General features: G+C 34.9%; 1 protein-coding gene across 1 annotated transcript in view; it reads right to left on the bottom strand.

The window, feature by feature from the left end:
* The window catches only part of LOC129229437 (uncharacterized), a 118,605-nt gene extending 108,853 nt beyond the window's left edge, over positions 1-9,752 (bottom strand). Inside the window, exon 1 of the mRNA XM_054863748.1 lies at positions 9,579-9,752. The gene's annotated coding sequence lies outside the window, so the exon portion shown is untranslated. The remainder of the gene's footprint in view (positions 1-9,578) is intronic.
* Positions 9,753-12,169: the final 2,417 nt, after the last annotated feature.

Below are 12,169 nucleotides of genomic sequence, written 5' to 3'. Positions count from 1 at the left end.
AAACACTATTTTGTAGCTTTATCTGATGGGGAGTGGTATTTTTTTCTCGCTAAATGAAATTTTACGTTATGCAAGTTTATATTAACAGGGTTTGACTGTAATTTCATTTCCTTGCAGCGCCTCTTGTAGAAGTTGGTTTGCAGCGTCAGCAGAGTACAACTCAACTCGCCAGTGTTGACGTTTTAAAAAGCCTGCACGCTGCAGTCGGCAGCTAGTCATTTTTCTCTTGACTTGTCATGCTGTAGTTTTACCTTTGAATGTCTTTTACTTGTTTTTAGTTCTTTACAATGTTCGTACTTGTTTAGTGTTTTTAAGATATTAAATTGGTTTTTGTTACACGAATGCTATGTGCTCCTTTTTCCGACTCTGCATCTGGTGACCCGGACGTGATAGCCCATGAAGAGCCAGAGGCACCGTCATCCGCACCACGGCCTGTACAGCCACTCCCTGTTGCTGAGCCTGAGCGGATGACATGTTCAGGTCGTGTGGTGCGTTTACCAGCTAGATTCCGTTGACACTGGATTGGGAGTATGCAGCGCCTCTTGTAGAAGTTGGTTTGTAGCGCCAGCAGAGTACAACTCAACTCGACTCGCCAGTGTTGATGTTTTAAAAAGCCTGCACGCTGCAGTCGGCAGCTAATCATTTTTCTCTTGACTTGTCATGCTGTAGTTTTACCTTTGAATGTCTTTTACTTGTTTTTAGTTCTTTACAATGTTCGTACTTGTTTAGTGTTTTTAAGATATTAAATTGGTTTTTGTTACACGAGTGCTATGTGCTCCTTTTTCCGACTCTGCATCTGGTGACCCGGACGTGATAGCCCATGAAGAGCCAGAGGCACCGTCATCCGCACCACGGCCTGTACAGCCACTCCCTGTTGCTGAGCCTGAGCGGATGACATGTTCAGGTCGTGTGGTGCGTTTACCAGCTAGATTCCGTTGACACTGGATTGGGAGTATGCAGCGCCTCTTGTAGAAGTTGGTTTGTAGCGCCAGCAGAGTACAACTCAACTCGACTCGCCAGTGTTGATGTTTTAAAAAGCCTGCACGCTGCAGCCGGCAGCTAGTCATTTTTCTCTTGACTTGTCATGCTGTAGTTTTACCTTTGAATGTCTTTTACTTGTTTTTAGTTCTTTACAATGTTCGTACTTGTTTAGTGTTTTTAAGATATTAAATTGGTTCTTGTTAAACGAATGCTATGTGCTCCTTTTTCCGACTCTGCATCCTCATAAGTAGAGCTTTTTATAGGAGGAATATTGTTTGAAAATATTAAACTACTAAAAAAGTACCATAAATTTAATGCACAGACCTTGACAAAAATGAATAATAATCAAAGAAAGACATAATAAATAACCAAGAATAAAACCTTGTAAATCAATTTCCTCATAATTATAGCTTTCTACAAAAAATTTATAAATAAAAGTAATATTAAAACCAAGTATTCTGAGCAAAGAAAGTATTTTGCAGTATCTATAAATGCATCACAAGTCTGATATAGGACATTTCAATTTTAAAAATCAAAAGACCAACACATATTTTGTTTAAACCTTTTTCAAAAAAAGTTACAGATCATCTAATAACTAATAATAATAACTTTGTAATGCATCATTGCGAAGACTTCTACAAATAGTACAAATGTGCTTTAGGAAAACCATTATGTTTTTCATTGCAGAAATTATTTCTCCTGGTTTAATGCGTTTAGGAATACAATTTCCTTATTTTTTACAATACAAATCCAAATGATGAAATTATTATTTTAACCCATCTCAATAATAAAGACATTGAAACATTAAAAATCAATGTTTATTTATTCTTCTACCATTATACATTATTCTTCTATTAAATTGGGATTAAAAAAGTTATTTAAAAGGTGAAAATTTGGCATTTAATTTTTTTTTTATAAGAGCACTCAGTTGGGCGGATATTTTCTACTTTCAAAATTTAAGCATCTTTTTTTTTCTTGCTATAATTGCATCGTCTATCCTGGAAGCCAAAAAGTGTGAGCCAAGTTTTTTTTTTCTCTCTCCTCATTGAACTATTCTATAGAATTTATTTATATATACTACAACTACAGATTGCTTAAATGATACATGATTTATCTCTATGAATCTTAAGTAATTCAGCAAATTCGGTAGTAAAAATGAAGTTTCGGCTGAAATCTGCTTTTTTGTGCTTTTTGAAAGAGGCAGTGAGAAACAAAAGGATGCAAGTGAACTATTTAAGTTTCAAGTAAAACGCGTAATTAAAGATCAGATCCTAGGTAGGCTTTCATTGATTTTTTTTTCTAAATCATGCTGTTCAGCAGCACCTACCAGGACTACTAGTACAATCTCTTGCCCCAAGACAGAGGAGAGGTTCACCTACCATTTGTAGTGGTTAAATTTTTAATTTTGCCACTTGCATTCCTTTGCTTCTCACTACCTCAAATGTAAAAGAGAAATGAAAGAAAAATAAACGAATACATAACAACAACAAACTACTTGGATTTTTTCTCAATCTACTTTAAGAAAAACAAAGTTGGTATGCCATAAAAAGAAAGTATTTAGCAAATTTGCGTTACATTAAAAAAAAAGGTTGCAAATTTGGGAATTTATCTCTAAAGTTTTGCTGGTTGCTTTGCATTAATGAGATTTTACATCTTCCAATCACATGTAAAATTTATGGAAACATTTGGGAGAAAACGATTTAGTTTTTCAAAAAAACATTGAAAAAAAAAAACAATTTTTTTTTATTTATTTTTTATAACCATTTGATTTAAACCAAATGGTAAAACTGTTTTGAACCAAAGATTAAGATTAGTGAAAATGAATACTAAGCTTTGCAAATGTTTTTTGTTTGAACACAGGCCCATCATTTTGAGTTTTTTTTTTTTTTTTTCGGGGGGGGGGGATCAAGCAGTGCAATTTTTTTCAGAAAACATCAAAAATTATGCCCACTTGCATGTAAAACCATTATTTTTTAAAGCCAGAGGGGAGACAATTGACTCCCCATGACCCCCTAAATGACAGCCAGCCTAAACCCTAATAATCCTGAGTCACTTCAGTGATTCAATATCTTCTATTCTTAATGGTGCAATTCAACAGATTTCAACTAGAACTTCAATAACTTACTTTCCTTATGTTTTCTTTGTAGAGCACCTGCCAGTGCGCTTTTCATTTGCTGAAAATCCATTCATTTCTTCGAAGGAAATCCGCATTTTGAGGCCAATACAAAAAACCCAAAATCTCTCGAGTTAAATGTGAACAATCAACTTTCAAAGGTTAATTCTAATAATGTTTGAAAAATACACAAAAATTTAAAATGGGTATGCATTTAATGCTGTTTTAGTGTTTCTTTTTTCAGTACTATTTTGTTTCTTCTTTTGAAATACATTTAAGTATTCCTTGAAAACTTGTTATGTAGTAATCAATTTAAAGTCTCCTTAGACTGTTTTTATGTAAGAATATCTATTGGCTCTCCTCTGATATGCCCCCCTCTTGGAGAGATTTTAATTTTTCGCTCGATACGAAAATCGCCAATAAGACGATAACTTGGCAACCCTGGTTTTGCAACTTGAACGCTGGAAAGTAGTTTCTCGAAGTTTGTCTTTTTGCACGTGTATGTGTGGTAGGAGGTAGGTGCTCATATGTTTCGCTCTTAGGGAGATTTTAAGTTGAATACTCTAAAATAAAGTTTCAATTCAAACTTTATTTTAGAGCAGCGGTTCCCAACCTTTTTCTCTTTGCGAACCCCTTGGAACAGGCAAAAAAGTTCGCGAACCCCCTGATGTTGAAATAAGTAACATGTAAGAAACAATAAAAAAACAGCATGTTTGCTTTCCATATTTTGCAGCATTTGATTGCAATAAACAAAAATATAATTGTAAAATATCATTAAGTGCAAACATTAATAAAAAGTTAAAACTACATCTACAAGAAAAATTATAAACAAGAAGTTTTATAAACCAACTATTTTTTTAAAGCATACTTTAAATTGGGGAAAAAATCCTTAATGCGATATTTGTGGCTGTTTGACGGAACAAAGAAACTGCAAGTTTGGTTCAATGTCTGACAGTTTGAGTCTTAAATCAGACTCTGCTTTCAATCTGCTTCGGTATTTATCTTTGAGATAAGTATAGGAGGAAAATCCTTTCTCGCACAGATATGTTGTACAAAATGGTAATAAAATTCGAATTGCTTTTTTGGACAAAACGGTATAGTCATTTCTTACACTGAGCCAGAAGTCAATTAACGAGAGCTCTTTAAAGGTAGTTTTCAATGAATTATCACAGGATAACTCGATGAGCATTTCCTTTTCAGGTAATGTCAGGGTGGTTTCTAAGCATGGATTTCCTTCAAAAGGATTGCGTATCCAGTTGTTTGAGAGAGGGACGTTACGCCTATTAGGAAAATACTCGTCAAAAGTTAGTTCAAGATGTTGCAGATATTCACATACATTTCTTTTAACGCTTTCATCAAGTTTCATTGAGTTTTCTGATAAAAAACTACTAAGAGAAGTGAAAGAAGAAAACTCACCCATTTCCAGGCATTGGATCCAGAAATTCAATTTTTTTACCATAGCTTCAATTTTATCATATACAACGAAAATATTAACAACTGCACCTTGCAAGGATAGATTTAATTCATTTAATTTTGAAAAGATGTCAGCTAAATATGCAAGCTTTTGCATCCAAAGAGGATCGAATATGCAAGTGGACAAGTGAAATGGATGATCAACAAAAAATGCTTAGACTTCTGACTTCAATTCAAATAAGCGTGTCAAAATTTTGCCACGGGAAAGCCATCTAACTTCTGTGTGAAGAAGTAAAGTAACATGAAGGCTTCTCAATTCCTCACAAAGCGCGTTAAATAGACGGCAGTTTGTGGCACGTGATTTTATGAAATTTACAATTTTTACCGCATCATTCAAAGTAGCGGATAATTCTGCGGGAATACGCTTACATGCTAATGCTTGTCTATGAATGCAGCAATGAGTCCATTCAATTTTCTCGTTGATCTTCTTTACTCGCACCACAAAGCCAACAAATTTTCCTGTCATTGATTTTGCACCATCCGTGCACACACCCACACACAAAGACCAATCTATTCCATTTTCTTCAAAGTAACTGTTGACCAGTTCGAAAATTGCTTCTCCAGTTGTGTTGGTTTTCAAAGGTTTTGCAAATAGTACATCTTCTTTAATTGTATCGTTAAAAATATACCTAACATAGACAAGTAATATTGCAGCGTTTGCTACATCAGTCGACTCATCAAGCTGGATCGCAAAATTATTCTCTTTTATTCTATTCACAAGTTCTTTCTCCACATTACTTGCCAAATCAGTAATTCTGCGTGATACTGTGTTGTTTGATAGCGGAACCAGGTCAATTTTTTTTTGCTGACTTTTCTCCCAGCATACACTTAGCAATATCTTTAGCACACGGTCCATTTAAATTTTCTGCAATTGTATGTGGCTGTCCAGATCTTGCAATTCTATAACTGACTCGATATGAAGCTTCAAGGGCCATTTTACTATCTTCGTTGTATTCTAACAGGAACGTAGAGACGCTACACTTTTTATTATATTCCAATTTTCTTTTAAAATATTCGATAGGTTTGTCCTTGTGTGTCGGATGCTTTGTTTCGAGGTGTCTTCTCAGCAGTGACGGTTTCAAACTGCTGTTCGCTATAACTTCGTTGCAGAGAAGACAAAGCGGTCTAGGTTCAGACTCTTCTCCAGTAAAATAAAAGCCCATTTGTAAATAGTCACTGTCATATTTTCGCTTTTTTCCTTTTTTCTCCCCTAGTTCACTTTTCTGTTTAGTCGGGGGAGGCGGCAGTTCATTACAGCTATCTATTTCAATATCCTGTGTTGATTCGAAAGTTACTGCTGATGTTGAGGGTTGATCGATTGACTGCTTGTCCATTTGTCGCTCAACCAAACCACCAGTTTTCAACCATCGATCCATAACAGCAGAAAGTTATTAAATCATAAAAATTACCAACACGATTATAACTTCACAAACAGAGTAGCAAGTTCACGTAGCAAAACCAATTGCAAACAAAATCACTTGTTTTCAAGCATCTCTAAAGTATCTCTAAATACGTCTGTTAACAACTATTTCCCCAGAATTATGAGCATGCTGATGTTATATATTTTTGAAAATGAACAGATGGGTAAAATCCAGTAATAAATTTTAAGTTTGGAGCCTTTTGCTGTCATGTCTGCTATTCGATGACTGAATTCGACGGAAATTCAAGAGTTATATTTCAACCAGATTAGAAATAATACCCCTAATGATGCATTGTTTGAGAATTCTTTATTTTTTTCGACATATGTATATTATGTATATTGTTTGATTGACTCCACGCGATGGCGCCTTTTTAAGGTCATCGTGATCCCCGCCACAGCTTAAATACATCGTTTCTGCATGGCGCCTCGCAATAAAGAAGGAAGGATATCTCTTTTTGTTGTCTATCGAAAAAAAATAATGAGAAAATTTCTTTTTAACCAAGATTATAAAACCGCTGAAAGATTTTTTATTTTTTTGAACTTAATACAAGAGTCTGGCGCGTTTTCAAATTAAAAAAAAAATTAGTAACTATGCGTGCAAATTGAATATTTTATAATTTTTTAACAAACTAGGAAAAATCCGCCATTGCACCGAAATTTTCGCGAACCCCCCTCCTGCACCTCGCGAACCCCTGGGGGTTCGCGAACCACCGGTTGGGAACCTCTGTTTTAGAGTATTCTTTTTCTTGTTGTTTTTTAATGTTAATTTAGTTGAATTTTCTATTTTAATTATGAGTTCGGTTTGTGATGTTGTCCAAATGTATCAATTGAAATTTTTGAATGAATCTTCTTTTTCTTTTTCGTCAGGTCGTCCAACGTTTGGACGTACCGGAGTCCTAAATAGATTTTTTATATTTAAACTAATTGAAAATAAAGAGGTTTTTTTAGAATTTTTAAGGGAAATTGGTTTACTTAAGAATGAAATGTTATGTTCTAGATGTAATTCTGTTATGAAAATTAAAAAAACTAAAAAATGTTCAGATGGGTTAATTTTTTTTTGTAGAAAGGTTATTGGGGGTGTTGTTTGTGGAAAAGAAGCAACGATCAGGAGTGGGTCATGGTTTAGTTCTAGCAAGTTGAAAATAGAGGAGATTTTTTTGATAACATATGAGATTTTAATTGGGACCAAAACTGCTGATATTGAAAATCAATATTTTTTTTCATCAAACTTTAGCCGATTAGCGAAATTATATTAATGAAGAAATATTAAATTACATTGAATTAAAATCCGAACAAATATTCCTAAGAGCGGAACATATGTGCACTGCCTCACGTGAGGAAGTAAAAGAAAAGTAAAAAAGGTAAGTGAACATATTTTGAATTATTGTGTTTTTAGTGTGTTTCTGGTAGTTTGTATTTTGGTCTGGTTGGCATTTTTGTAGCACAAAAATGGTGTTAATTTCACATAAAATCTGTGACTTTATTGTATACTGAACGGAGGAGATCTGTGACTTATTTCCGACTGTGATGTATATTAAAAGTCGGAGGGATAACGGACCGAGCGGCAGCGAGGTCCTGGCGAGCCCGAGGTCTCATAGTACTTTCGTAATGAGACCGAGGCAGGGCCGGCGAGCCGAGGTCTCATTACGAAAGTACTATGAGACCGAGGGCTCGTATCCCGGAGAAACAACGGAAAAAAATTAATGCATTAATTTCATTAAATAATTAATGACATAATTTGAATTTTTCCTGTTGGCGCTAAAAAAGCATCGCTAAGAACGATGTATGACATATGACGTCATACATAGTTTTCTTGGCGACGCTTTTTTGGCGCCAACAGGAAAAAGTCGCCAAGAGGGGGGTATATCAGATTTGTTCCTATCTATTTCACAAATTGACAATGAACTTTTGATAAAATTGTTATTTATTAATTGTATTAATAGATAGGGATCATACAGGCACCCTGTGCAACCTTTTGTGCGCTGGAGCACATGAGTTTTTCCCAGGTTAAAATGATAAAATCATATGTAACAAGGGTGATAGTGGATTCAAGTAAGATTTTCTGAAGACTGATATTATCCAGAACTATGAGGAAGCTCGACCAGTGGCGGATCCAAACGATCCTGTTGGGAGGGGGGATTGAATAATGCATTAAGGGAGGCGGGAGAGTGGGGACTAATGAAAATAAAAGTTTAAAAAAGTTTAAGAACTGAAGCACTTTTTTTCCTGAATAACGTGTACATTAAAATTGCATTTGCAATTAAATTTAAAGATAGCTATGGATTTGTTTGTTGTGATTGAATTATTTATTTTCACCCATAAGTAAGAGTGTTTGCAGGCTCTCGCCTGAAATTTTTTTGTAAAGAATGAATCTTTAGACTATTTGGTGGTTAATAAGAGAAAGGAAAGTTTGGGGGTCCCTTTCCAGAAATTTTTCGGAATTTAATGATATATTTTTCAAAACACAATTGTTTGCTGTCTTTGCGTTCTTGAAGGGAAAGGATGTATTCAGGAAATCTCTCCCAGTTGTTTTATGATATTAGAGCTTCAAAATGCAATTTTAGATATTTTTAATAATGCTAAAAACCAAGGGGCTTGGAGGCCTTCCCCGGGGAAAAGTTTGGAATTGAAGTCCTGAAAATGCAATTGTAGGCCATCTTTGATAGCATAGCAAAAGGCATGGGATTCAGAACTTTTACACAGAAACTTTTTGATGAAGCAGTTTCAAAAACGCTGTCTTATATGATCTTTGAATGATGTTGAAAGATGAGGAAAGAAGAACACGGAATGAAGACTTCAAAATTGAAGTCTCAAAAATGCATTGTAAGCCATCTTTTATGATGTAGGGGGAGGGGGGGGTTTGGAACTTTCCATCAGAAATTGGAGCCTTGAAATGCAATGGTTAGCCATCCTTGGTAGTGTTAAGGGAAGGGATGGAGTCAGGAGTTAGCCCTCAACTTTCCAATACTGAAACTTCAAAAACATAATGTTAGCAAGTCTCCATTGAAGTTAGGGGAAAGACTCGACAACCCAAAATTTTTAGAAATTTCCGATCACAAACACCCCTATATGTAGATTAATAAAAATCCTATTTGAAAATGAGTGTAAAGGATTATTGTCCGAGATTATTTATTCTCTTATTCCAATATCTTGGTTTCAGTGTTGTTTGCCTTGGAAACAGGCATACCTTGCAGAGTACATAGTTTATGGTGTTATTCGATTTTAGGAACTTTTTGCGCGAACTTAATAGATTCGTTTAAAAATCGAGTGTAAACTTAAACATACAATATACAAGTGTGAGATTATTCTTTTCTTTTTCACATTTTTGATGCTTATAGCATTCCCTTGCCCTCTTCCTTGGAAAAATTTTAAATAATAGGTCTGTAAATCGACTAACACCATGGATATGATAAGTTTATTTTTACAAAAACAATCCAAGCACATAGGAATAAAATCTTAAGCGATGGGAGCATAAAACTTTCCAAATTTAAGACGTATTTTTGAAGCTTGTAAGAAAAATTTTATACATTGACCTTTCGATAAAATTTATGGCATGCTTAAAATATTCAATGTAAATAAATATTGACTTACATATGGTACGATGTTCTAAAATTCTATGTAAAAAATAAATTAAACTTTGTTTTGAAAAAATTATAATCCTTCCACTTTACGAATCTTCTCATCATTCCTAAAGATCTTATTTGACACTAATTACGAGGAAACTTTCTGAAAGCTTTAAGTGATGATAGACAACACACGAAACGAAAAAATAACACCATCTTGAAAACACGAACCTGCTACAGCTAAAGACAGCCGTGTCTCTTTTCGAGGCAAAGCTTGATTCACATTACTTTACATTAGGTCGGAGAGCTCATTAGCTGAACGTGGGTTCTCTTAACCAACGCCTCACATGACGTCTTTACGGATACAGGAGCAAACAGAAATTCGAGGCTATGGGGTCTATTCACGATTTGGGTTCGAGGTTAGAGGAAACCACGTGATCCGTGAGTTTACATTTTGAATATCAATGCTACGTACTGGAAAAGTTCGCCTTTAAAATTCAGGATTAAAATTATGTTTTTGTTGTTTTCATGCTATATTTTTGGTTTGGGGGAAAGATTACATTGTGCTGCGCTTCTGTTTGGCACTCGAATGTGGGAATAGTGAATCAAGATCATGTTGTAGCGTAAAATGTAGACGCTTCCATACCTGTCATTTGCTCGATCCATAGTCTTAAGAGAAAGCGTGTAAAAAGTCATCGGATTCGTCTTAAGTATTCTGTGGTCTTTTATTTAGTTCTCATTGTTGATTTTAGTGAATGTGCACTATAGGCGTAAGAATCAAAGAATGTTTTTTAAAAAAAATGTTTACAAGCCTTTTTTGTTGTCATTCCCGCATCGTTCTTTTGAAGTCAATATAATACGCTACTGCATCAAACGAACTTTATTATGGAAACATCGATAACAAAATGGGCAGCAAAAGAAAGTGCTAGTATACTTTAAAATCTACCATACTCTATTGCTGACTTTTTTGTTCTATATGCTACATTTTTTTGGTTTTCGACAGGTAAGAAAGTTCTTATTCTATGTTATTTCAATTATGGTGTTTTTATAGGCGGATTTACGGGGGTGCCAGGGGGTGCGCCGCACCCACAAAATTTTTGGCTGGGTTTTAAAAAAATTAATGTGATATTTGTCACTCAGAAGCGCAGTTGGGTAAAAAAAATTTCATAGTTGCTATACTAGTGCTGTGTCATAGTATAGAATAATTGTTTCCTCTGTAATTGTGTATTTATTGATATATCAAGACGAATTCTTCTACTTTGAAACAACTATAGATAATTGAGTCAAAAAAAAAGACAAAATTGCAATAAAATTAATAAAATCTACTCCGAACTCAACTAAAAACCAACATTTTTCCGGTAAATTTTCAAAAAAAATTTTTGAAGGAGGACTCCCGGAATTCTTGCTGCAGTGGTGCATTCAGGGGGGGGGGATGGGGCACAATACTGGTGACTCTTCCCACAAAATGCTGAGTTGATGTTTTTAAAAAATATATTTTTCATTATTGAAGGGAAGAAAAGATCTCATTTTAGGAAAATGCAGTTATTTTAAGAAGAAAAAAAATAAATAATATTGGGGAAAAACCTTAATTTATATCAAAAAGAGAAATATTGACCTTTAAATTTTTCAACAGCTTCAGATTATTGACGGAGAATTGTGTGTATCCTCCCTCCTCCTCCTCGCACAATCCTCTTTCTTTCAGACTCCCCCCCCCCTTCTTTTTTTTTTTCATTCTTTCTATTTCGTTTTCATTTTTTCTATTAGTCCTCAATTTTTCCCCCCCCCCCCGATGCCCTCTCTCTTGCCAATGTTATTACGGAGTATCTTAAATTTCGTTTTTTGGGCCTCAATTTCGCAACATTTCTAAGAAAGATCCTATGATCACCTAAAAACATCGAAAATCGTTTAAAATTGCGTTTTCGTAGCTTCAGTTTCGGAAAACTGCAGTGTCCCTAACGTTACCAAATATGGTCTTCCACTCATGTGTTTAAGATTTTAATTTTGGAAAATATTCGAACAAAGGCCTCCCACCCCCTTCCTCTAATTATCATCAAAGATTGTTAATATTTTGGTTTTGAAAACTGTACTATTTCGTGATAAGTAGGAGAATCTTTCGGGACTGTAGCCTTTGAAATCCTCTTTTTAATACCATGGAGTATTGCATAAGTACTTCAATTTTAGGACTTCAATTTCGAAAATTTTCCAGGGGAGAGCTTCAGGACCATCGTCCGGGAATAGCATCAAAAATTGTCCACCATAGCGTGTTTGGAACTTCAATTATAAAAAATTAAAGAGGTGGTGGTGGGGGGAGGGGGGCATATTTCTATCTGTTTTTCAAAAAATCGATTGGGGTCGGTCCGTGAGTGTCATTCCTAACCCAAACTATAAATATGCACTATAATCACATTTATAAGACTTAAATTTCTAAAAACAGCCTTGGAGCCCCACGTATCATTCTTTCCCCTAAAATATCACCAAGAACTCTAAAACTGCGTTTTCAAAACTACTATTGCAAATTTTTTCTGGGGCGTGAATCCCCTTTCAAACTAGAAGCTGGATTCGTACCTTGCTTCTAACAACATCGACTTTTGTTTAAAACATTTTCTGCAGTTTGAATTG

This window comes from Uloborus diversus, chromosome 1, assembly GCF_026930045.1.
Source record: "Uloborus diversus isolate 005 chromosome 1, Udiv.v.3.1, whole genome shotgun sequence".
NCBI classification, from domain to species: Eukaryota; Metazoa; Arthropoda; class Arachnida; order Araneae; family Uloboridae; genus Uloborus; species Uloborus diversus.
The sequence above is the reverse complement of the archived record's forward strand: the minus strand, read 5'-3'. Positions and strand labels throughout refer to the sequence as shown.